Source organism: Vombatus ursinus, unplaced genomic scaffold, assembly GCF_900497805.2.
Source record: "Vombatus ursinus unplaced genomic scaffold, bare-nosed wombat genome assembly UNPS02007460.1, whole genome shotgun sequence".
Taxonomy (NCBI): Eukaryota; Metazoa; Chordata; class Mammalia; order Diprotodontia; family Vombatidae; genus Vombatus; species Vombatus ursinus.
In genome coordinates, this window is record NW_020947238.1 from 2,192,360 (window position 1) to 2,214,909 (window position 22,550).

General features: G+C 34.4%; 1 pseudogene; it reads right to left on the reverse strand.

Annotated features, from left to right (window-relative positions):
• Positions 1-18,949: 18,949 nt before the first annotated feature.
• Positions 18,950-22,124, reverse strand: LOC114033816 (annotated as a pseudogene).
• Between the last annotated feature and the right edge of the window lie 426 nt (positions 22,125-22,550).

Below are 22,550 nucleotides of genomic sequence, written 5' to 3' on the forward strand. Positions count from 1 at the left end.
AGAGGGCAAAGGAGATAGGATTGCAACCAAGAATCACCTACCATGCAAAACTGAATATAATCCTTCAGGGGAAAAAATGGTCATTCAGTGAAATAGAGGACTTTCAAGTATTCTTGATGAAAAGACCAGAGCTGAATAGAAAATTTGACTTTCAAGTACAAGACTCAAGTAGAACATGAAAAGGTAAACAGGAAAAAGAAATTGTAAGAGACTTAATAAAGTTGAACTCTTTACATTCCTGCATGGAAAGATGATATTTGTAACTCATGAGACTTTGTTATTATTAGGGGGGTTGGAGGTAAAAAATTATATGTATGTATGGATAGATAGATAGATAGATAGATAGATAGATAGATAGATAGAGGGCACAGGGTGAGTTGAAGATGAAGGGGTCATATCTGGAGAACAAATTTAAGGGGTGAGAGAAGATTATCCCAGGAGAAGGAGAAAGAGAGAGGTAGAACTGGGTAAATTATCTCACAAAAAAACAGAAAAGAAAAGGCTCTTACACTGGAGGGGAAACGGGCAAAGGTGAGAGGGAATGAGTGAATCTTATTCTCATAGAATTTGACTTAAGGAGGGAATAACATACACAATCAATTGGGTATGGAAATCTGTCTTACCCTACAGGAAAATGAGGGGGGGGAAGGGGACAAGAAAGTAGGGGGATGATAGAGAGGAAGGCAGATTGGGAAAGGGGGTAATCAGAAGCAAATACTTCTGAGGAGGGTCAGGGTCAAAAGAAAGAATAGAATACTTGGGGGGGTAGGATAAGACTAAGGGATATAGAGTTAGTTTTTCACAGCATGTCTACTATGGAAGTGTTTTGCATAACTGTCCATATGTAACCTATATTGAATTGCTTGCCTTTTCAATGAAGGTAGGTGGGGAGGGAGGAAGGGAGAAAATTTAGAATCCAAAGTTTTAGAAACACATGTTTTAAAAAAAATTGTTTTCACATGCAACTGGGAAATAAGAAATACAGGAAATGGGTGCAGAAATCTATCCTGCCCTACAGGAAAATAGAAGGGGAAGGGGATAAGAGAAGGGGGAAAGATAGAAGGGAAGGCAGACTAGGGGCAAGGGTATTCAGAATGCATGCCATCTTGGAGTGGGGGAGGGGCAAGATGGGGTGAAAATTTGGAACTCAAAATCTTGTGGATGTAAATGTTGAAAACTAAAAACAAATAAATTTATTAATACAAAATTAAAAAAAATAAAACATCAGGGCAGTTTTCCTTGATAATTTCTTGAAAGATGATGTCTATGATCTCTTTTTTAATTATGGGTTTCAGATAGTCCATTACTTTTTAAATTATCTCTCCTGCATCTATTTTCCAGGTCAGTTGTTTTTCCAATGGGATATTTCACATTCTCTTCCATTTTTTCATTCTTTTGGATTTGTTTTACAGTGTCTTGATTTCTCATAAAGTCACTAACTTCCATTTGCTCTATTCTAATTTTTAAGGAAGTATTTTCTTCAGTAAGCTTTTGGACTTCCTTTTCCATTTGGTCAATTTTGTTTTTTAGGGCATTCTTCTCCTCGTTGTCTTTTTGGACCTCTTTTGCCATTTGGGTTAGGCTATTTTTAAGATGTACTTTCTTCAGTATTTTTTTGGGTCTCCTTTAGCAAGCTGTTGACTTGTTTTTCATGATTTTCTTGCAAAACTCTCACTTTTTTCCTCTACTTCTCTTACTTGTTTCTCAAAATCCCTTTTGAGCTCTTCCAAGGCCTGGGACTGATTCATATTCTTCTTGGAGTCTTTGGATGTAGGAGCTTTGGCTTTGTTGTCTTCTTCTGGTTGTATGTTTTGATCTTCTTTGTCACCAAAGCAAGATAATATAGTCTGACTCTTTTTGCGCTGCTTACTCACGATCCCAGACAATTACTTGAGTTCTAAACTCTTTGCTAAAGTAAAAGCCTGTTTCCAATGTGGAGAATGTACTGTCCAAAGCGACGGGGTTTGTACAGCTCTTTTCAGAGATACTTCTAGGGGCCTGAAAATTTTCAGTTCTTCCAAGGTGTTATGATAAAGGGCAAGGTGCTTCCTCTCCACCACCACAACAAGCTCCACCATGCCAATACTCCTCCTTGTCCCAGGATTGCCGATCAGACCTGTGACCCAGATCCGCACGGGCATGGCAAGATATTCCTGCCTCAGCACTGGCAAAGAGACCCCTGCAATCCCCCTCTGATCATCCACTCGTTTCCCTCTCAGTCTGTGGGCCGGAAGCTCAGGAAACAGGCGTGGCCGCGGGGGTGGCTGAGACCTAACTCCTTCTCTCACCACAGTCACAGAGTTTTCCCACTGAACTTCTAAGTTGTCTTTGGTGTTTGTGTGATGAGATGTCTGGAAACCACCACAGCTGCCCGCGCGGGATTCAGTCCTCTGAGTCCTGCTCCAGGTTCACTGTGGCCTGCACACCCCCACATACCTTCCCAATCAATCCTCCAGAATGTCTTTGGCTGGAAATTTGTTCCTCTCTGTCTTCTTATGGGTTCTGCTGCTTTAGATTTTGTTTGGAGCCATTTTTATAGGTATTTAGAGGGGTTTTGGGGGAGAGCTCAAGCAAGTCACTGCTTTCCCTCTGCCCCTTGTAATCTTGGTTGCATTGGCTTTGTTTGTGCAAAAACTTTTCAATGTAATCTAATCAAATTTGTCCATTTTGCATTTTGTAACATTTCTATCTCCTGTTTGGTCATGAATTCTTCTGTTCTCCATAAATCTGATAGGTAAACTATTTCTTGCTCTCCTCATTTGCTTATGTTATCAGCCTTTATGTCTAAATCATGAACCCATTTTGACTTTATTTAGGTATATGCTGTGAGATTTTGGTCTATGCCTACTTTCTGCCATATGCTTTTCCAGTTTTCCCAGCAGGTTTTGTGAAATAGTGAGTTCTTATCCCAGAAACTGGGGTCTTTGGGTTTATCAAAGAACAGATTACTATAGTCATTGACTACTGTGTCTTCCATACCAAACATATTCCACTGATCCATCACTCTATTTCTTAGCCAGTATCAAGTAGTTTTGATGATTGCTGCTTTATAATGCAATTTAAGACCTGGAATGGCTAGGCCTCCTTCCCGAGAACTTCTTTTCATTAGTTCCCTTAATATTCTGGACCTTGTGTTCTTCCAAATGAATCTTCTTATTTTTTCTAGCTGTATAAAATACTTTTTGGTAGTTTCATTGATATGGCTCTAATTAAGTAAATTAGCTTAGGTAGAATTGTCATTTTTGTCATATTAGCTTGCCCTACCCAGAGTAACTGATGTTTTTCCAATTATTTAGATCTGACTTTATTTGTGTGAATAGTGTTTTGTAATTTTGTTCATATAGTTTCTGTGTTTGTTTTGAGAGGTAGACTCCTAAATATTGTATAATGTCTACAGTAACTTTAAATGGAATTTCTCTTTCTATCTCTTGCTGTTGGGCTTTGTTGGCAATATATAGAAATGCAAATGATTCATGTGGGTTTATTTTATAGCCTGCAACTTTGCTGTAGTTGTATATTATTACAACTAGTTTTTCACTTGGTTCTCTATGATTCTCTAAGTATATCATTATATCATCTGCAAAGAATGCTAGCTTTGTTTCTTCTTTGCCTATTCTAATACCTTCAATTTATTTTTCTTCTCTTATTGCTAGAGTTAATATTTCCAGTACAATATTGAACAACAGTGGTGATAACAGACATCCTTGTTTCACCCCTGATCTTACTGGAAATGTTTCTAGCTTGTCCTCATTACATATGATGCTTGCTGAAGGCTTTAGGTAGATGCTACTTATTATTTTAAGGAAGACTTCATTTATTCATATGCTCTCTAGTGGTTTTAATAAGAATGGGTATTGTATTTTGTCAAAAGCTTTTTCTGCATCTATTGAGATGATCATGTGGTTTCTGCTAGATTTTGTTGATTTGATCAGTTATGCTGATGTTTTTCCTAATATTGAACCAGCCCTGCATTCCTGGTATGAATTCTACCTAGTCATAGTGTATTATTCTTGTGATAAGTTGCTGTAATTTATTTGCTAAAATTTTATTTAAACCTTTTGCATCTAAATTCATTAGAGAAATTGGTCTATTGTTTTCTTTTTCTGTTTTGACTCTTCCCAATTTAGGTATCAGCACTATATTTATATCATAAAAAGAATTTGGTAAGACTCCTTCCTCACCTATTTGCCCAGATAGTTTATATAATATTGGAATTAAGTTGTTCTTTAAATGTTTGATAAAATTCACTCGTAAATCCATCTGGTGCTGGAGATTTTTTTTTTTCCAGGGCGTTCATCAATGCCTTGTTCAATTTCTTTCTGTGAGATGGGGTTATTTAAATATTTTATTTCCTCTTCTGTTAATCTGGGTAATTTATATTTTTGTAAATATTAGTCCATTTCACTAAAATTGTCAAATTTATTACAGTTGGGCCGAATAGTTCCTAATTATTGTTTTATTTTTCTTTTCCTTGGTAGCAGATTTACCCTTTTCATTTTTGATAGTGGTAATTTGGTTTTCTTCTTTTTTTTATTAAATTAACCAAAGGTTTATCTATTTTGTTGATTTTTTTCCATAAAACCAGCTCTTAGTTTTATTTATTCCATAGTTTTATTAATTTCAATTTCATTAATTTCTCCTTGGTTTTCAGTATTTGTAATTTGGTGTTTAATTGAGGACTTTTACTTTTTTTTTCTTTTTCCAGTTCTTTTTTAAGCTGCAGGCTTAATTCCTTAATTTCCTCTTTCTCTATTTTATTCCTGTAAGCATTTAGAGATATACAATTTCCCCTAAGATCTGCTTTCACTGCCTCCCATAAGTTTTCGTATGTTGTCTCATTTTTGCCATTCTCTTGAATGAAGTTATTGATTGTTTCTATGATTTGTTGTTTGACCCAATCATTTTTTAGGATTAGATTATTTAATTTCCAATTTTTTTTCAGTCTATCATTCTGTGGCCTTTTATTACATATAATTTTTATTGCATCATTATCTGAAAAGGATGCACTTAATATTTCTGCCTTTCTGCAGTGGATTGTTAGGTTTTTATGCCCTAGTACATAATCAATTTTTGTGTATGTGCTATGTACTGTCAAGAAAATGTATGTTCCTTTATATCCCATTCAATTTTCCCCATCAATTTGGGAATAGTTGAAGAAGTGTGGTATGTAATTATGATGGCATACTTTTGTACTATAAGGAATAATGAACAGATTTCTCTCATAAAATCCTGGAAAGACTTGCATGGGCTGATGCAAAGTAAAATGCACTATATACAAAGTAACAGAAATATTGTAAGATAATCAGATGTAAATGACTTAGCTATTCTCAGCAGTACTAAGGTCCAAGACAATGCTGAAGAACTTATGATGAAAAATACTATCCATCCCCAGAGAAAAGACTCATGGTGTCTGAATACAGATTGAATCATGTTTTGTTTTGTTTTGTTTTGTTTTACTTTATTTTTGCTTGAGTTCTTTTTTGTCTGTTTTATTTCACAACATGACTATTATGGATGTTTTTTATGACTATACATGGATAACCTATATTGAATTATTTGCCTTCTCAATGTGTGGTGGGGTGAGGAGGCAATAAGGGAGAGAATTTGTAATTCAGAGTTTTAAAAACAATTAAATGAAAAATTAAATGAAAAACAAATATTAAAAATTGTTTTTTACACATTACTGGGGGAAAATAAAATACCAAATAAAAGCCAAAAAAACTTAACCAAAAAAAAAAAAAACTTGGTTGATTTGAGTATGAAGTGATTCTAAAAATAAAGCCAGTTAGGAAAAAGTAAAAAGAATAATACAAATGAGGTGTGAGAGGAAGGACTAATGCAGAGGAATTAGATGGGGGAAGAGGCTGGTCATTCTGGAACCCTACAGGGTCATCACAAATGGGTTAAAGAGGAAACAATAGAGATATTTAGAAGAGCATACAAGTATTCTACATTCAGAAAGAAATAAATGGCTAAGGGGATAGCAAGGAGGGAGAGGATAAGGAAGGTATTTTTAGGAGGGAACCTTACTCACATCAGATTTGGGTTAAAGGGAGAACAATATATACATTTAGAAGGGAATAAAAGTCTTCTAAATTTCTTTCTGAATTTAGAAGACTTTTATACCCATTATATATATAATTTTTAATTTAAATATATATATATAATATATATATATATATATATATATATATGTATGTACAGATGTATGTATGTATTGGTCCCTCTTTAACCCAGTCCCTATGAGAGTAGTCAGGATTTGACTATAATATTCCTGTAGGTTTTTCTTGTAAAAATCTCTTTTAGGTGGTGACGTGTGGTATTTTTTTTTCTATTTCTACTTTCTCTTCTTGTTCTAATACTTCAGGACAATTTTATTTAAGTATTTCTTGTAATATTTTATTAAGAATTTATTTTTTATCATAGTTTTCAGTCAGCTGATTATTCTTGTGTTTTTTGTCCATTCTCCAGATCAATTGTTTTTTTTTCTTATGAGATGTTCCATATTATCTTCCATTTTTTCATTCCTTCTCTTTTGTTTTATTATTTATTGGTATCTTATAACTTCAATGGCTTCCCCTTGCCCAATTCTAATTTTCAAGGAATTATTTTCTTCTTTAAGATTCTGGATCTCCTCTTCTAATTGGTTAATTTTATTTTCATAATCTTGTTTTTCTTGGATTGTTCTTATTTTTTTCTTTAAATTTTCCTCAATCTCTTTTTGATTTGATTTTTAAAGTCTTTTAAAAGTTCTTCTTTGAAATATTTTTGGACAGGTGACCATTTGAAATTACTCTTTGTGGTTAAGAGAGGCTTCTTTTCATTCAATATCCCCCTCTGAAGATGAATCTCCACCTTTTCTATTTTCAAAGTAACTTTTTATGATTGGATTCTTTCTCCTTTGTCTGCTCTTTTTATTTATAGCAGCTTGTTTTTTTTGTTATCACCTCTAGTCCTAAGGTATGGGAGATGTTGCCTCTGGTAACAGTTAATCCTTTAGTTCTCTCCTCTAGACTGTAACTGAAATTAAGATCTCTGCCCTCCAGAAACTGCCCACAGCCAGCAGCATATCTGCCCCACTGCTTCATCACTCAGCTGGCTGTTATGGTTCCTTCTCATCCAGGGATATGCCTTGGCAGCACACCTGGGTCTGACATGGTTTATCAGCAGAGGGTCCCTTAATATTCCCTGGCTTAGACATAGATTCCTGACACTGTCTGTAAAGTGAAAGTTCTTGTGGCTGAGGCCAAGGCTACTTCCCAACCCAGCAAGCCCCAGGGCTCACTGCTTGCTGTTTGAGAGGAACTAGCTTGTATAGATTTACTCTTCACAGACACCTTGGTCCTTGATTTTTTCTTTGGATCTTCTCCTAGTTGTCCCAGGAGGACCAATGTTTTACCTCAACTCTTTTTTTTGTTATTATTTTTACCACTCTACTTTCTCCATGAGGCACTATTTTGTCTTGTTTGTGGGGGAAACTTGGAAAGCTTAGAATTTTTGGACCTATGCTACCAAATCCTCTCAAAGTCTTCTTAATGTATAAGGAGTAAAAGCATCAGGGAATAGAATAGGGGAAAGGGTTGGTGAGGAAGAAGATAAGGGAAGGATCCTTACAGCAGGGTACATAAAATAATAGAAGGGAATGGTAGTGGGTAGTTGTAAAGTAACAGAGTCATGAGGAATAGGAAATAAGAGATATACACAAACATAAAATAAAGACCATGAGTAGAATTTACTAGCAGAAAAAAGCAGGGATCATAAACATGATCCCAGACAAAGTTAAATATAAAATAGATTTCATCAAAAGAGAAAAATAGGGATATACACTATATGTCAGTCATAGTAACCAACATTGTTTTAGAACATTTAAAATAACTAGACAGTTATTTGCTGTGTGTATTGGAATATTGGTGTAGGAAATGATAAGTTGGTGGATTTAGAAAACAATGGAAATACTTGGACTTATGAAGGAAGATGTTATCCACCTTCAGAGGAGCAGATAACAAACAAGTATAGTACAATCTTACATAGATGCATATGAATGTATATGTGATTATAGATATCTACATATATGTATGTACGTCCATATAATTGTATGTATGTAATATATGTATATATGTATATACATATATGTGTGTATACATACACACATACATACACATATATGTAGGGCAAGGAGAAAAAAGAGCAAAGTAAAAATTGCACAGCAGAAAACAAAATAAAACCTACAAGGAAGTAAAAAAAAGAGGGAGAGTTCAAAACACAATGTGCAGTATTTATGATATAGGCTTCCTTGAAATGCAAATGTATTGCTTTATATTTTGAATCCTCTCATGTTCTGCTGTGCACATGACAATTTTTTCTTTTCTTATTTTGTACTTAAATTTAAAATTTAAAATAAAAAAATTGCATTGGATTAAGCTACAAAAGCATAAGGAACATTATAAAGTACTGTTATCTTGTCTGTATATATGTATATATGTATGTATATGTATGTATGTATATGTATATACATACACATACACACACACAAACACGCACATGTATTCAGTGATCTATAGTTAGCTTTCCTGGACTATTGTCTCCTCAAACTATATTAGTTTCTCTGTTAGTTCATTAAAATTTCTTTTCATTCTTCTTTTTTATTCCTTCTTTTTTTCTTTGTCCTTTTCTTCCCTCTTTCTTTTCCTCCTTCCCTCCTTCCCTCCTTCCTTCCTTCCTTCCTTTCTTCCTTCCTTCCTTTATTTCCCAGACAGATCTCATTGTGTCCTTCTTTGGTTCACAAGCTTACTTGCACTATTTTGCTTTCTAGGGAAAAGCAGGTTAGATCTATGAAGCAAGATTGTTTACTTAGGCTGGTGACAAAACAGATTCTCTAGGGTTTGCTATATATTTCACCCGGACAGCTCACCTTCAAAGCATTCATGAAAGTCTGGAGAGAAGAGAGCTGGGCTTTGAAATAGCATTCTGCATAGCATGCTGAAAACTTTGGAGGCACTTCTAGGTACAGAAACTACTGTTACACTGTGAATTACAGGGGACTGACATTTCTGCTACTTTTTAGTGCCAAACTTAACTAAGAATCAAGTTTTTTTGACTCAGAGAATAGAAGGTCAATATTCCATTCATATTCTATGTTCCTCAGTTCATACTCCTGCAATAAAAGGAAATGTAGGAGGAGAGATTGCTTCTAAATAAAGGGAGGAATTGTGAAGTTCTGATTTATACTTTATGCTGTGTGTCATTTAGGATGGATAACTTGAGTTACTATCATTGGAATAAGTTACTGAATTCTTTTAAATTGCTGTATTTTACTCACAGCTCAAATATCAGAGGTTTCTAATCAATCATAAACCAGTTACAAGTTCAAGCAAATATTTTGGCTAAGATTCACTGGAAACAGAGAAATTGGGTTTTGTTAGATTTACTGGGCAATAAAAGTGCCCTGACAGTAGCAAGAATTTATAAAAAAGACTTAACTTAAGAGTATACATTATGCTCTGGAAAGAGCAATGGACTTAGAGCCAAGAAATTGGGACTCAAGTCCTTTATCCACCAATAAGTAACACTGTGACCTTGGGCAAACCACAAAACTGTATGACCCTCAATTATGTTTTCTTGTGAGACTGAGCAAATAATACTTGCACCATGCGTGTACCACACTGTGTGTGTCTGTCTGTGCCCACATATATGGAACTTACTATTTTTTTTAGTACATTCATCAGATGTGGCCATATATTGGTAAAATTAAAAGCAATAGCAACTTTTCTTCAGTACTCAATATTATGCAATCAATAAGGCATGCAATTAATTCTATGTTCAATAATCTTCATTGAAAGTGGGATAAAACCATAAGGGAACAATGATCATTAACAATAGCCAACATTTATATCTAGGATTCTTAATGTGTGTGTGTGTGTGTGTGTGTGTGTGTGTGTGTGTGTATGAGAGAGAGAGACAGAGACAGAGATAGCCCTTTGGCAGTTTGGTGAAACAAAAATACAAAAGAAACCAATTATGATAAAACATACTTTTCAAAATATTTCTTAAAATATTTTAGGATAAGAAGTCCTACATCATTGACCATGGGGTCCATCCAATATGCCAGGTTATTTGAAACACTCTTTAAGCCCCATCATCCACCTGCAGAATATTTCCCTGGCAAAAGGACAATGACAATGAAAAAGCATTATCAAAGACCAATGGACTGGACAGAAAAGTGGGCGTGAGAAGAAAAGCCTATGATTGTCTATCTTAAAGCACAAGATAATTGTTTTCAGTTCTCTGTCACCTGCTTGAAGTGCTTATTTTCTGCTCTGACTTTAAAAATCTAGAGAACACTGATCATTTAGCCATCTGGATATTAGTTCTATTGACATATAGACACTTCTTAAATACCAACTTATTTTTTAAGAAAGAACTATTTGCCCTTGGCCTGCTATCTGGCTTCCTAGGGACCAACAAAGACTACTTAAATAGGCAACATTATTGCTGTACCAATAGTACATAATCACTTACATCTTGAATCATTAACTTTTGACTTTATATTCCAAAATTACTTCAGTAGATCTAGATATAACAGAAATATTTTGTAATAGTAATGTTGCAATACTCTTTTTCAATCAATCAAAAACATTAGTATTTACCTGGCACTATGCCAGTTTCCAGTCATAAAATTACAAAGAATTAGTCTCTTTCCTTTATGATCTTACAGGAGAGATATCATCCATCTATAAATATATAAAGACCATATTTATCAAACATATTTAAGGCATTGAAGGATAAAGCACTAAAAACTAGAGGGATTATGAAAAATAAATAGGACTTGAGTTAATCTTTGAAGGCAACCAGAGACTCTGAGTCCATTCTAGGCAATCTATTGTAGGTAATAGAAAAATGATAACCCAGAGATGGGAGATGGAATGTCATGTATTATGAACAATTAGAAGACTAGTTTATCTGGATCATATGTTGTGTATCCTGCTGAAATTATTGGTATCTGGCACACTTGAGAAGTGTCTTTGCTGTTATCTTGGCTTGTACAGAGACTGCTACTGGGACAGGCAGCATGAGGTAGAATAAAAGTTTCTTGGAGAAAATATGTAGACATTCTGTCACTGTTTAATGTCAACTAACCTCAAGGTTAGGAAAGACCATTTTTATAGGCTGCAGAGCCAGAAATGGTGGTGTCTCCAAAAAGGTCTGAGTCATCCTTGGACTATACTCTTTACTATCTCCATTGCTTTGATTACTTTAATCACAATGTCTGGTAATAGACAGTACCCTCAGAGGACAGGTCTAAATCATGTCAAGGCTATGTGGTACCCAGAAATAAGCCTCAGTCCTTGGTTTCTGCATATGTACTTTTTCTATTCTGTGTGGGAAGGTTAGAGCCTCCAGTTCTGTGAGTTTAAAAGGTTAGCAGAATACCCTGGAATGACAGTATTCAACAGAAAGGGTTTTGCCATCATTCAAGCATCAATATGCTGAGGAGCAAAAAGGGATGTTCAGAACTGAGCTCAATAAACACTGAGACAAGATCTCAATTGTAACAAAACCATCATTGGATATAAATTTGATGGAATTAATTCAATGTAGGATCTAAGCTAAGTTTGAGTCTAGCCAATTCACTGTTCTATAGGGATTGAAGTGGTATTAGAAAAAGCATGCTAAGATGGCAGAGTAAAAGCAGTGACTTGCTTGAGTTATTGCCCAAACCCCTTCAAATACTGTAAAAATGGCTCTAAACAAATTCTAGAGCAGGTGAACCCACAAAAAGACAGAATGAAAGAAATTTCCAGCCCAAGAAAACCTGCCTGGTTGATTAGAAAGGTCAATTGCACCAGGATGGGAGAGGACCACAGTTCAGCTTGGGTCATGCCAGCAAAGTCTGGGCCTCAGCAATCCTGAAGAAGGCCTCAGGGGGCTGTATCATGAGCAGCTGTGGCAGTTTCCAGACTTCTCAACCAACAAATGCCAAAGGCAACTTAGAACATCAGTAGGAAAGATCTGTGACCTCAGTGAGAGACTAGGTCAGTTCTAGCCCCAGTCCAGGTGCAGCCGCCAGGCAATAGCTACTTCCAGAGCTCTCAGCCCACAGATGGAGGTGAAATCAAGTGGTTGATCAGAGAAGAATTGCAGGGATCTTTTTGCAGGTGCTGAGGCAGGAATCTCTTGCTTTGCTGGGACTTGGATCTGGGTCACAATTCTAGGTGGCAGTCCTAGGACGAGGAGGAGTGCTGGCATGGTGGAGCTTGTAATGGCAGTAGTGAGGGAATCCTCCTCACAGTTTCAAGGCAGAAAAGAGTGCTTGTGGTCACTCATAGACCAGAGTACAGGCCAGGAAAGGAGTAAACCCCTAACTTTTCATCATACCACCTTGGAAGAAATGAAAATTTACAGGTCCCTAGAGGTATCTCTGGAAAAAGCTGCACAAAACCTCTAAAGCTTGAAACAGTACATCCTCCACACAGGAAGCAGACCCCTACCTTGACAAAGATTTTAATAGTCAAGTAGTTGGCAAACTCTGCAAAAAAGTCAGACCATAGAATTTTTCTTTGGTGACAAAGAAAATCAAAACATATAACCAGAAGAAGACAACAAAGTCAAAGCTCCTACATCCAAAGCCTCCAAGAAAAAAATATAAATCAGTCCCAGGCCATGGAAGAGCTCAAAAATGATTTTGAGAAGTAAGAAAAGTAGAGGAAAAACTGGGAAGAGAAATGAGAGTGATGCAAGAAAATCATGAAAAACAGGTCAACAGTTTGCTAAAGGAGACCCAAAAATTACTGAAGAAAAAAATAACTTAAAAAAATAGCCCTACCCAAATGGCAAGAGAGGTCCAAAAAGCCAGTGAGGAGAAGAAAGCTTTGAAAAGCAGAATTGGCCAAATGGAAAAAAAAAGAAGTCCAAAAGCTCACTGAAGGCAATAATTGCTCAAAAATTAGAATGGAGCAAATGGAAGCTAATGACCTTATGAGAAATCAAGACATTATAAAACAAAACCAAAAGAATGAAAAAAAATAGAAGACAATGTGAACTATCTCATTTGAAAAACAACTGACCTGCAAAATAGATCCAGGAGAGATAATTTAAAAAGTATTGGACTACCTGAAAGCCATGATAAAAAAAAAAGACCCTAGACATCATCTTTCAAGAAATGATCAAGGAAAACTACCTTTATATTCTAGAACCAGAGGGTAAAATGGAAATGGAAAGAATCCACAAATCACCTCCTGAAAGAGATCCCCAAAGGAAAATTCCTAGGAATATTTCAGAGTTCCTAGGTGAAGGAGAAAATATTTCAAGCAGCCAGAAATAAACAATTCAAGTATTGTGGAAACACAATCAGGATAACACAAAATTTAGCAGCTTCTACGTTAAGGGATCAGAGGGTTTGGAATATGATATTCTGGAGGTCAAAGGAGATAGGATTACAATGAAGAATCACCTACCCAGCAAGACTGAGTATATTCCTTCAGGGGAAAAAATGGAAATTCAGTGAAATAGAGGACTTCCATGCATTCTTGATGAAAAGACCAGATTTGAATGGAAAAGAAAAATAGGGATTGGTGTCAGTCCCTGGAAGAGATAAAAAAAAAGATTTTTTTTTAATCAAATGAGAAAGATAGAGAAAAAATTGAATAGGAAATGAAAGTGATGCAAGAAAGTCACATAAACATCCAAATAACTTCATAGAGGAGGCACAAAAGAAATAAAAAAAAAAACTTAAGAAAATAACAACTTATAAGAGAAAAGGGGCAAAATCATAGGATTTGCACAAAAATTTGTTGAAGAGAAGAACTCAATTAAAATTGGTTGAATGGAAAATGAGGTACAAAATTGACTGAAGAAAATAATTCCTTAAAAATTAGAATTGGGCAAATTAAAGCTAACAAATTTATGAGATATCAAAAATCAAATCAAAAGAATAAAAAATAAAAATATGAAATCTATTATTAGAAAACAACTGACCTGGAAAATAGATTGAATAAAGATAATTTCAAAATTATTAAACTATATGAAAGCCACCATAAGAAATAATCTAGATAGAGTTAAAAATTATAAAGGAAAACTGACCTGATATAACAGAAACAGAGGGTAAAATAGAAATTACAACAATTCACTCATAAGCTCTTGAAAGAGATCTCAAAATCAAAACTTCCAGGAATATAATAAGCAAATTCAAAGTTAGGATTACAAACAAGAGACAACTAATTAAAAAAAAAAAACTAAGCATAAACATTTAGAGGAACGATGGATCTTTGGTCTAAGAGAGATGGCCAAATGGCTATCTTTTAATTACTAAACATTTTGGCCTTATTAATAAAAGGATTAAATTACCCAGAAAAAAAAACATTCAGAGGAAAAAGTTGACATTTAATGAAATTGAGAACTTTCAAGCATTCTTGATGAAAATACCATAGCTCAAATACAAGAATCAAGAGAAGTATAAAAAAAGAATTTGAAAAAAGAAACATAACAGATTCAATATTGTTAAACAGTTTACATTCCAATATGGAAAAATGATACTTCTAAATCCTAAGAACTTCTCATTATTAGGTCAGGTAGAAGGAATACACATAGATAGGGGGCAAGGGTGTGAGTTGAGTATGGTGTGATGATATCCTGAAAAGCAAAATGAAGGATTGAGAATAAGGGATATATTGGAAGAAGGAGGAAGGGGAAAGTAGAATAAAGTAAATTATCACACATAAAAGAGGTTCAAAAAGCTTTTACAGTGTAGGGGTGGTGGGCAATGCTTGAACCTTATTCTCTTTGAAAATGGGTGAAAGAGAGAATAACATATACACTCAGTTGGGTATAGAAATCTATTTTATCCAACAGGGAATTATGAGGTGAGGGGATAGGAATAAGAGAACAAAAGTGCTATTAGAAAGGAGGGCAGATTTGGGGAGGTGATAAAAGTAAAACACATCTGAGGAGGGTTAGGTTGAAAGTAGAAAGAGAGAAGAATATCTGGGGAGGGGGATGTAGAATGGAGGGAAATATGCAATAGTCATAACTGTGAATATGAATGGGATGACCTCACCCATCAACTGAAGGGAAATTACACAGTGGTTTAAATCCCGGAATACTATAACATGTTGTTTACAAAAAATGCGTTTGAAGTAGAGATACAGAAACAGAGTATAGATATGGGGCTGAAGCAGAATCTATTATGTTTTAGCTGAATTTTTTTAAAAAGGGGTTTCTCAGACAAAGCAAAAGTGAAAATAAATCTAATTAAAATAATCAGGACAAATAGATTTTGCTAAAAGTTACCATAAACAATGAAGTAATATCAATACTAAACATATATGCACCAAATGGCACAGCATCCAAATTCCTAAAGAAGAAGTTAAATTATTTACAAGAGGAAATAGACAGTAAAATGATATTAGTGGGGAACCTCAACTAAAAATAAACAAAAAGAATATAAGGAGATATATAGAAATTTAGAAAAGATGAACATGATAGGCCTCTGAAAAATGAATGGGAATAGAAAGCAATATGCCTTTTTCTCAGTTATATTTTTAACTGAAATAGACCAAGTATTAGGGCACAAAAATCTCACAACCACATGCAGAAGAGCAGAAATATCAAATTCACACTTTTCATATCTTAAAACTACAAAAAAAATTCATTGAATAAAAATCCAAGAAAACATTAAAAATTAATTGGAAACTAAATGATCTAATTTTAAAGAATTAGTGGGTAAAAGAACAAAACATAGAAATAAGAAATCATTTCATTAAAGAGAAGGTCAACAATTAAACAACATACCAAAATTTATGGAATGCAGACAAAGTAGTATTAAGGAAAAAATATGTCTAAATCCCTATATCAATAAAATATAGAAAGAACAGATCAATGAATAGGGCATGCAACAAAAAAAAAGAAAGAAAAAGAACAAGTTAAATTTCCCCAATTAAAAACCAACTTGGAAATTCTAAAAAGCAAAAGGGATTAATAAAATGGGAAATAAATATATGGAAATATTAAATAAAAGTAGGAGCTGGTTTTATGAAAAAGCAAATAAAATAGATAATTTTTTGGTTAATTTCATGAAAAAAGAAAGAAGAAAACCAAATTATCAGATTCAAAAATGAAAAGGGTGACTTCCCCACCAATAAAGGGGAAATCAAAGCAATTGTGAGGAGCAATTTTGCCCAAATGTTATCTCAATAAAGCTAATGATTACCATGAAATTGATGAATATTTATAAAAATGTCAATTGTATAGATTAACAGAAAAAGAAATAGAGTACTTAACTAACTTGATCTCAGCAAAAGAAATTAAACTAGACATAGATTAGCTCCCTAAGAAAAAAATCCCTGGAACCAGATGAATTTACTGGTGAATTATCTAAAACACAGAATAATTAAATTCCTATATTATATGAACTATTTGGAAAAATAAGCAAAGAAGAAGTCTTACCAAATTCATGGTAGAACACAAATATGGTGCTTATACTTAACCAGAATGAACTAAAATAAAGAAAACTATTAACTAATTTTGCTAACATATATTGATGCAAAAAATTTAAAATAAAATCAGTAAAGAGATTAAAACAATGTATCACAAAGATCATAAACCATGAGCAAATAGGATTTACACCAGGAATGCAGAACTGGTTCAATATTAGAAAACTATCAGCATAATTGGCCATATCAATAAAAATAATCATATAATTATCTCATTTGATGCAAAAAAAAGATTTTGACAAAAGACAAGATGTATTTCTATTTAAAACACCAAATCATAGAAATACATGGAGCTTTCCTTACAACAATGAGTGGTATATAAGATTGTGAATGAAGTAAGGAAGTTTATTATTACCATTATTATTCAATATTACAGTAAATGTTAGCAAAAGCAATGAGAAGAAAGAGAAATTAAATTTATTAGTATAGGCAATGAAGAAACAAAATTATCACTTTTCTAATGATATGAGGATATATTTGAAAAATCCTATAGAATCAACTAAAAAAAAAACTAGTCGAAATAATGAAAAACTTTAGCAACATGGATGGACATCAAATAAAGCCACAGACATCATCAATATTTCTATATATTAACCAAAATTTCCAGTGACAAGAAATAGAGTGGATAGGGCACTGGCACTGGATTCAGGAGGATCAGAGTTCAAATATGGCCTCAGAAACATAACATTTACTAGCTGTGTGACCCTGGGCAAGTCACTTAACCTCTTTGCCTAGTCAAAAAAAAAAAAAGAAAGAAAAATTTCATTTGAAATAATTGTAGGCTTAGATTCTTAAAATCTAACCACTGTTCAGAGTCTTAGAATCTAACCACTAGCTCACTAATGTTCAGACTCCTTAAGAGTCTGCCCAATAAGCCACATGTTCTAATAAAACTTGTCTTTGGATGAAAAGAAAAATAACTGTAGATAATATAAAGTATTTGAAAGTCTGCCTATCAAGAAAAAACCAAGAAGTATATCAAGACAGCAACGAAACACTATTCACACAGGTAAAGTCAGATCTAGACAATTAGAAAAATATCAATTTCTCTTGGGTAGGTTAAGCCAATATAATAAAAATGACTTCACCTAACTTAATTTACTTATTTAGTGCTATAACAATCAAACTACCAAAAAGGTTTTTTTTAAAGAACTAGAAAAAATATCAAAGTTCAACTGAAAGAACACAAGATCAAGAATATCAAGAAAATCAATGAAAAAATGTAAAGGAAGTTGGCTTTAGCTATAAAGATCTCACACTGTATTATAAAGTGGTAATCATCAAAAATTCTGGCTAAAAATAGAGTGGTAGATAAGTGTAATAGATTAGGTACACAATGCACAGTAGTAAATAACCAGAGTGATCTATAGAGTAATCAAATAGAGAACTGAAATAGATTTTTAAGAACATAAGTCATTCTCCAACCAATAAATGGTCAAAGGATATGAACAGGCAGTTTTTAGATGAAGAAATTTAAGCTATCTATAGTCATATGAAAAAGTTCTCTAAATCATCATTGATTAGAGAAATGAAAATTAAAACAACTTTGAGGTACCACCTCACACCTATCAGATTGTCTAATATGACAGAAAAGGAAAATGTTAAATGTTGGAGAAGATGTGGGAAAATTGGAACATCAATGCTTTGTTGGTGGAGTTGTGAACTTATCCAACCATTCTGGAAAGTAATTTGGAGCTAGGCTCAAAGCGCAACCAAACTGTGCATACCTTTTGATCCAGTAATAATACTACTAGGTCTGTATCCCAAAAATATCATAAAAAAGGGAAAAAGACCCACATGTACAAAATTATTCATAGTAGCTCTTTTCATGGTGGCAAAGAATTAGAGATTGAGGGGATGTGCATCAATTGGGGAATGGCTGAACACATTGTGGTTTATGAATGTAATGGAATACTATTATGTTATAAGAAATGATGAGCAGGTAGATTTCAGAAAAACCTGGACTTACATGAACTGATGCTGAGTGAAGTGAGAGGAATAAGGAGAACATTGTAAACAGCAACAGCAACGTTGTGTAGTGATCAACTATGATAGAATTAGCTCTCTCTTCTCAGCAATACAATGATCTAAGATAATTCCAAAAAACAAATGATGGAAAATGTTATCCACATCCACAGAAAAACAAAACAAAACTATAGAGTCTGAATACAGATCTCTCTATCTCTCTTTTTCTGTCTCTCCCCCTCTCTCTGCTTTCTCTTTTTTTGGGGTTTTTCCCTTTTATTCTGTTTCTTCCTTCATCACATGACTAGTTTGGTAACTTGTTTAACATGTTTGTACATGTATAACCTACATCAGATTGCTTGTTCTCTTTGGGAGGTGATAGGAGAGGAAGGGAGGGATAAAAATTTGTAACTCAAAATCTTTAAAAAATGAATGTTTTAAACTATCTTTATATATAATTGAAAAAAAATAAAGTAGTATAAAGTGGGGGGAAAATTGATTACTTTGCCAAAAAATGCAGATACATTTGCTTCATTGAAAACTTCTGTTACAGTACGATGGATATGGCAAACTTTAGTAACATCTACACTTCATTTCATACTCCAGTGCAGCTCCATTTCCTGTTTCTCCAACACCTGCTCCTAAAATATGTGTTCCCAGCATTGTGTCTGTTGATTTCTGACCAAGGTTCTTCATCTTGCCATCTGGGTCAGCATCTGTCTTTGCTCTGCTTTTGGCAGCAAAAGGAAACTTTTTTAACTTTGTACTCAGTATGCTATTCTTTCAATTGTTCTTCGGAATTACCAACTAATGCAACTTAAGGTCATATATAGATCCCTAAAGACACACAATTATAGTCAATGTGGACAAAAGCATCATCAATCTTTTCACACAGGTAATGCCTTCTCCTGCATTGTGAGTTAACATGGAGTCAGCAATTATATCTCCAGTAGCATAAATATTTAAACTTTGGACTTGGAATCTAGTATTAACTGGGATTCAACCTTTGGAATCCAACTCAATTTCAAATTCCTCCAGTCCCAAATTTTTGGTAAAGGATCTTTGCCTAAAACAAGTCAAAAATGATAACTTCAGGTTTTCTAATAGAAGCAGCTTCAATAGCTACATCAAAATTTACAACTGGTTTCTTGATAGTCTCAGTAATTTTGGTATTTAGTTTAAATTTAAATCTATATTTTTGAAGAATTTGTTTTAAACTTTTAGAGATCTGTATGTCAATTTCCATGCCACCAATGCTACCAAAGAATTCAACTGTTGTAACATCTGTACCAACTCATTGCCAAACTAAACCTAATTACACATCTATTACTCTTACAACAAAGATAACCATCTTTTCTGGAATATATTTTAAGGGAAAAACACTTATAGATGACAAGATTGTTAGATGACATAATTGTATCTTCATCAATTGTGATTCCAAGTAATGGATCAAAATTTAAACTTGTGTCTGTGAGAAAGTTCTTTGTGTTAATAACCTTAGAGCTGGCATCAGATTTTACTGCTATGACCTGGTTTTTGCCCAATAATTTTCCCCATTCTGAATTGTGGGTGAACTCATTTTTTTCTTAAACAAATAAGTAATTCCACCAATCAAAATCGTTATTCCACCACACTTACACTCCATCATCTCTAAATTCAAGTGAACTTCTTAAATTTCAATTCTTTCTAGATGCAAAATATTTGTGAGACAAATGGCAAAAGTGCCAAATATCCAAAAAAGCCTTAGAAGGAACTCAGTCAACATCCAAACTAGTTTCATCAAATGTTTCAATTTTTTTCAACATAAATTGTCTAAAAGTTGAGTTGAGCAACTTTAAGAGCAGTAAAATATTCTACAGGACCAGAACTACTGACAATTTCACTGATATCAGTTAGTCAATCTGCGTAAGTCCTAAGAGGAAGTGAAATGATCACAGTTGGGCAGGGCACAGTTCTTATAGTTCTATTTTCACATTTTTATCTTTTTTGACCCCTCTCCCTTGGGCTTTTGTCTCCCAATGCTTCCACAGCTTCACCAAGGACTCAGAGTGCTGCATCTGTGTATTCAGTCTAAACTTGTATTTTTTTTTTAAAATAGATAATGGCTTAAGGCAATGGTTCACAAACTTTTTAGTCTCATAAAGACATTATACTATTAAAATTATTAAAAATAGTCCAAAGAACCAGGTAGGTGAGTCTTGATTTCAGTCCTAGCTCCTTTGCCTTCTGAAATATACTTTTTCATGACCTCTGATCCTTTAATGTTGCAACTGCTAAGTCCTGTGTAATCCTGATTTTGGCTCCTTGATATTTGAATTGTTTCTTTCTGGTCATTTGTAGTATTTTTTTTCCCCTTGACCTGATTGTTCTGTTATTTTTCTATAACATTTCTTGGAAGTTTTGTTTTGGGATCTCTTTCCTGACATGATCAGTGGATTCTTTTCATGCATATTTTGTCCTCTGGTTCCAGGATATCAAAACAGTTTTCCTCAATAATTTCTTGAAAGTTGTTGTCCGGGTCCTCCTTTTTATTATGGGATTTAGGTATTCGAATGATTCTGATATTTTCTCTCTTACATCTATTTTCCAGGTCAGTTCTTTTTGTGTTTTTTTTCTCTGTTTTATTTTGTTTTTTTTTTCCCCATGAGGTATTTTATATATTTTTTCACTCTTTCAAATTTGATTGAGTCATCATGTCTCAGAATCATTATCTTCCACTTTCCCAATTCTAACTTTTAAGGAGTTGTTTTCTTCAGTTAGCATTTTTACTTCCTTTTCTATTTGGCTAATTCTACCTTTTAAGTATTTTTTTTCAAAGCTGTTGACTATTTTTCATAATTCTCTCACATCACACTCACTTCTTTTCCCAATTTTTATTCTACCTCTCTTTTATAATGTTAAGCTCCTTTTTGAGCTCTTCCATGATGTTTTTTTCTGGACTTGAGAACACTTCCCATTTTTCTTTGAGGTTTTGCCCATAGATGTTTTGACATCGTTGACCTCTTTTGAGTTTGTGTCTTGATCTTCCCTGTCATCATAATAACTTTCTATGGTCAGAATCTGTTTTGTTGTTGTCTTTTGCTCATCTTTTCTTTTTTTGGGGGGGGGTGCTTTTTCCCTTTCTTTTCTTTTTTTTTTCACTTTTTGATGAAGTGATCTGGGTTAAGTGTCTTGCCCAGGGTCACACAGCTAGTAAGTGTTAAGTGTCTAGGTTGGATTTGAACTCAGGTTCTCCTGACTCCAAGGCCAGATCTCTATTCACTGTGCCACCTAGCTGCCCGTTTTCTTTTAAATTTGAAAACTGGTCCTCCAGTGAAGGGGTACTGTCTCAGGCTTCTTGTGTCAGTGGCTGCAGACCCTGGCTGTTTACCTTCCGCTGCACTGATGTTGCCCTGAATCCCATGGGTGACATTTGTTTCTGGTACTGCAATGATGGGCTACTGTGGGGTTGCTGGCACTGTTCGATGCCTTGGTGCTGAGCCAGGGTCCTAGTAATGATGTCTGGCATGTGCTTAGGTCAGTGGGAGTGTTTCTGCATTTCCCTTGGGCTGTGCTGAAGCATGTGTCTATCTGGCCACTGGTGGCTGCCTGTTTGCCCAGGAATATGCTGAAGCACTTGGAGGTCTGGCTGCTGGAGGCTGCATGTTTGTCCCGGGCCATGCTGAGGCACATGGGGGGTCCTGGTGTTGGTGTTTGCCTGCTTGGTCTAAAAGATTGTTTTGCCTTGTCTTTTTGGTGGTTCTGTTACTCCAGGATTTGTTTTGGGGTGCTATTTTATTGCAGTGTGGAACTGAATATGGGAGACATATGGTGATTTATTGTTTACTCCATCATTTTGGCTCCTGGAAGTAAATTAGATTAAATTTTTTGTAAGTTTCTCTAGTTATGGGGGTCTCTCACCCAGTATCCAAAGGCATGTACCCTGGGGATTTGAGCAATCTCATCTATCAACAACATCTTTAAGAGATTGAACAGCCTACAGGCTCCTGAAAAAAAATCCTTGTCCTAATTCAATAATTGATTATTAATATAATAGAAAAATAATAATTTCTCTCTGCCATAAAATAGATTAAATTTCCTTTAGATTAAGCAATTTTT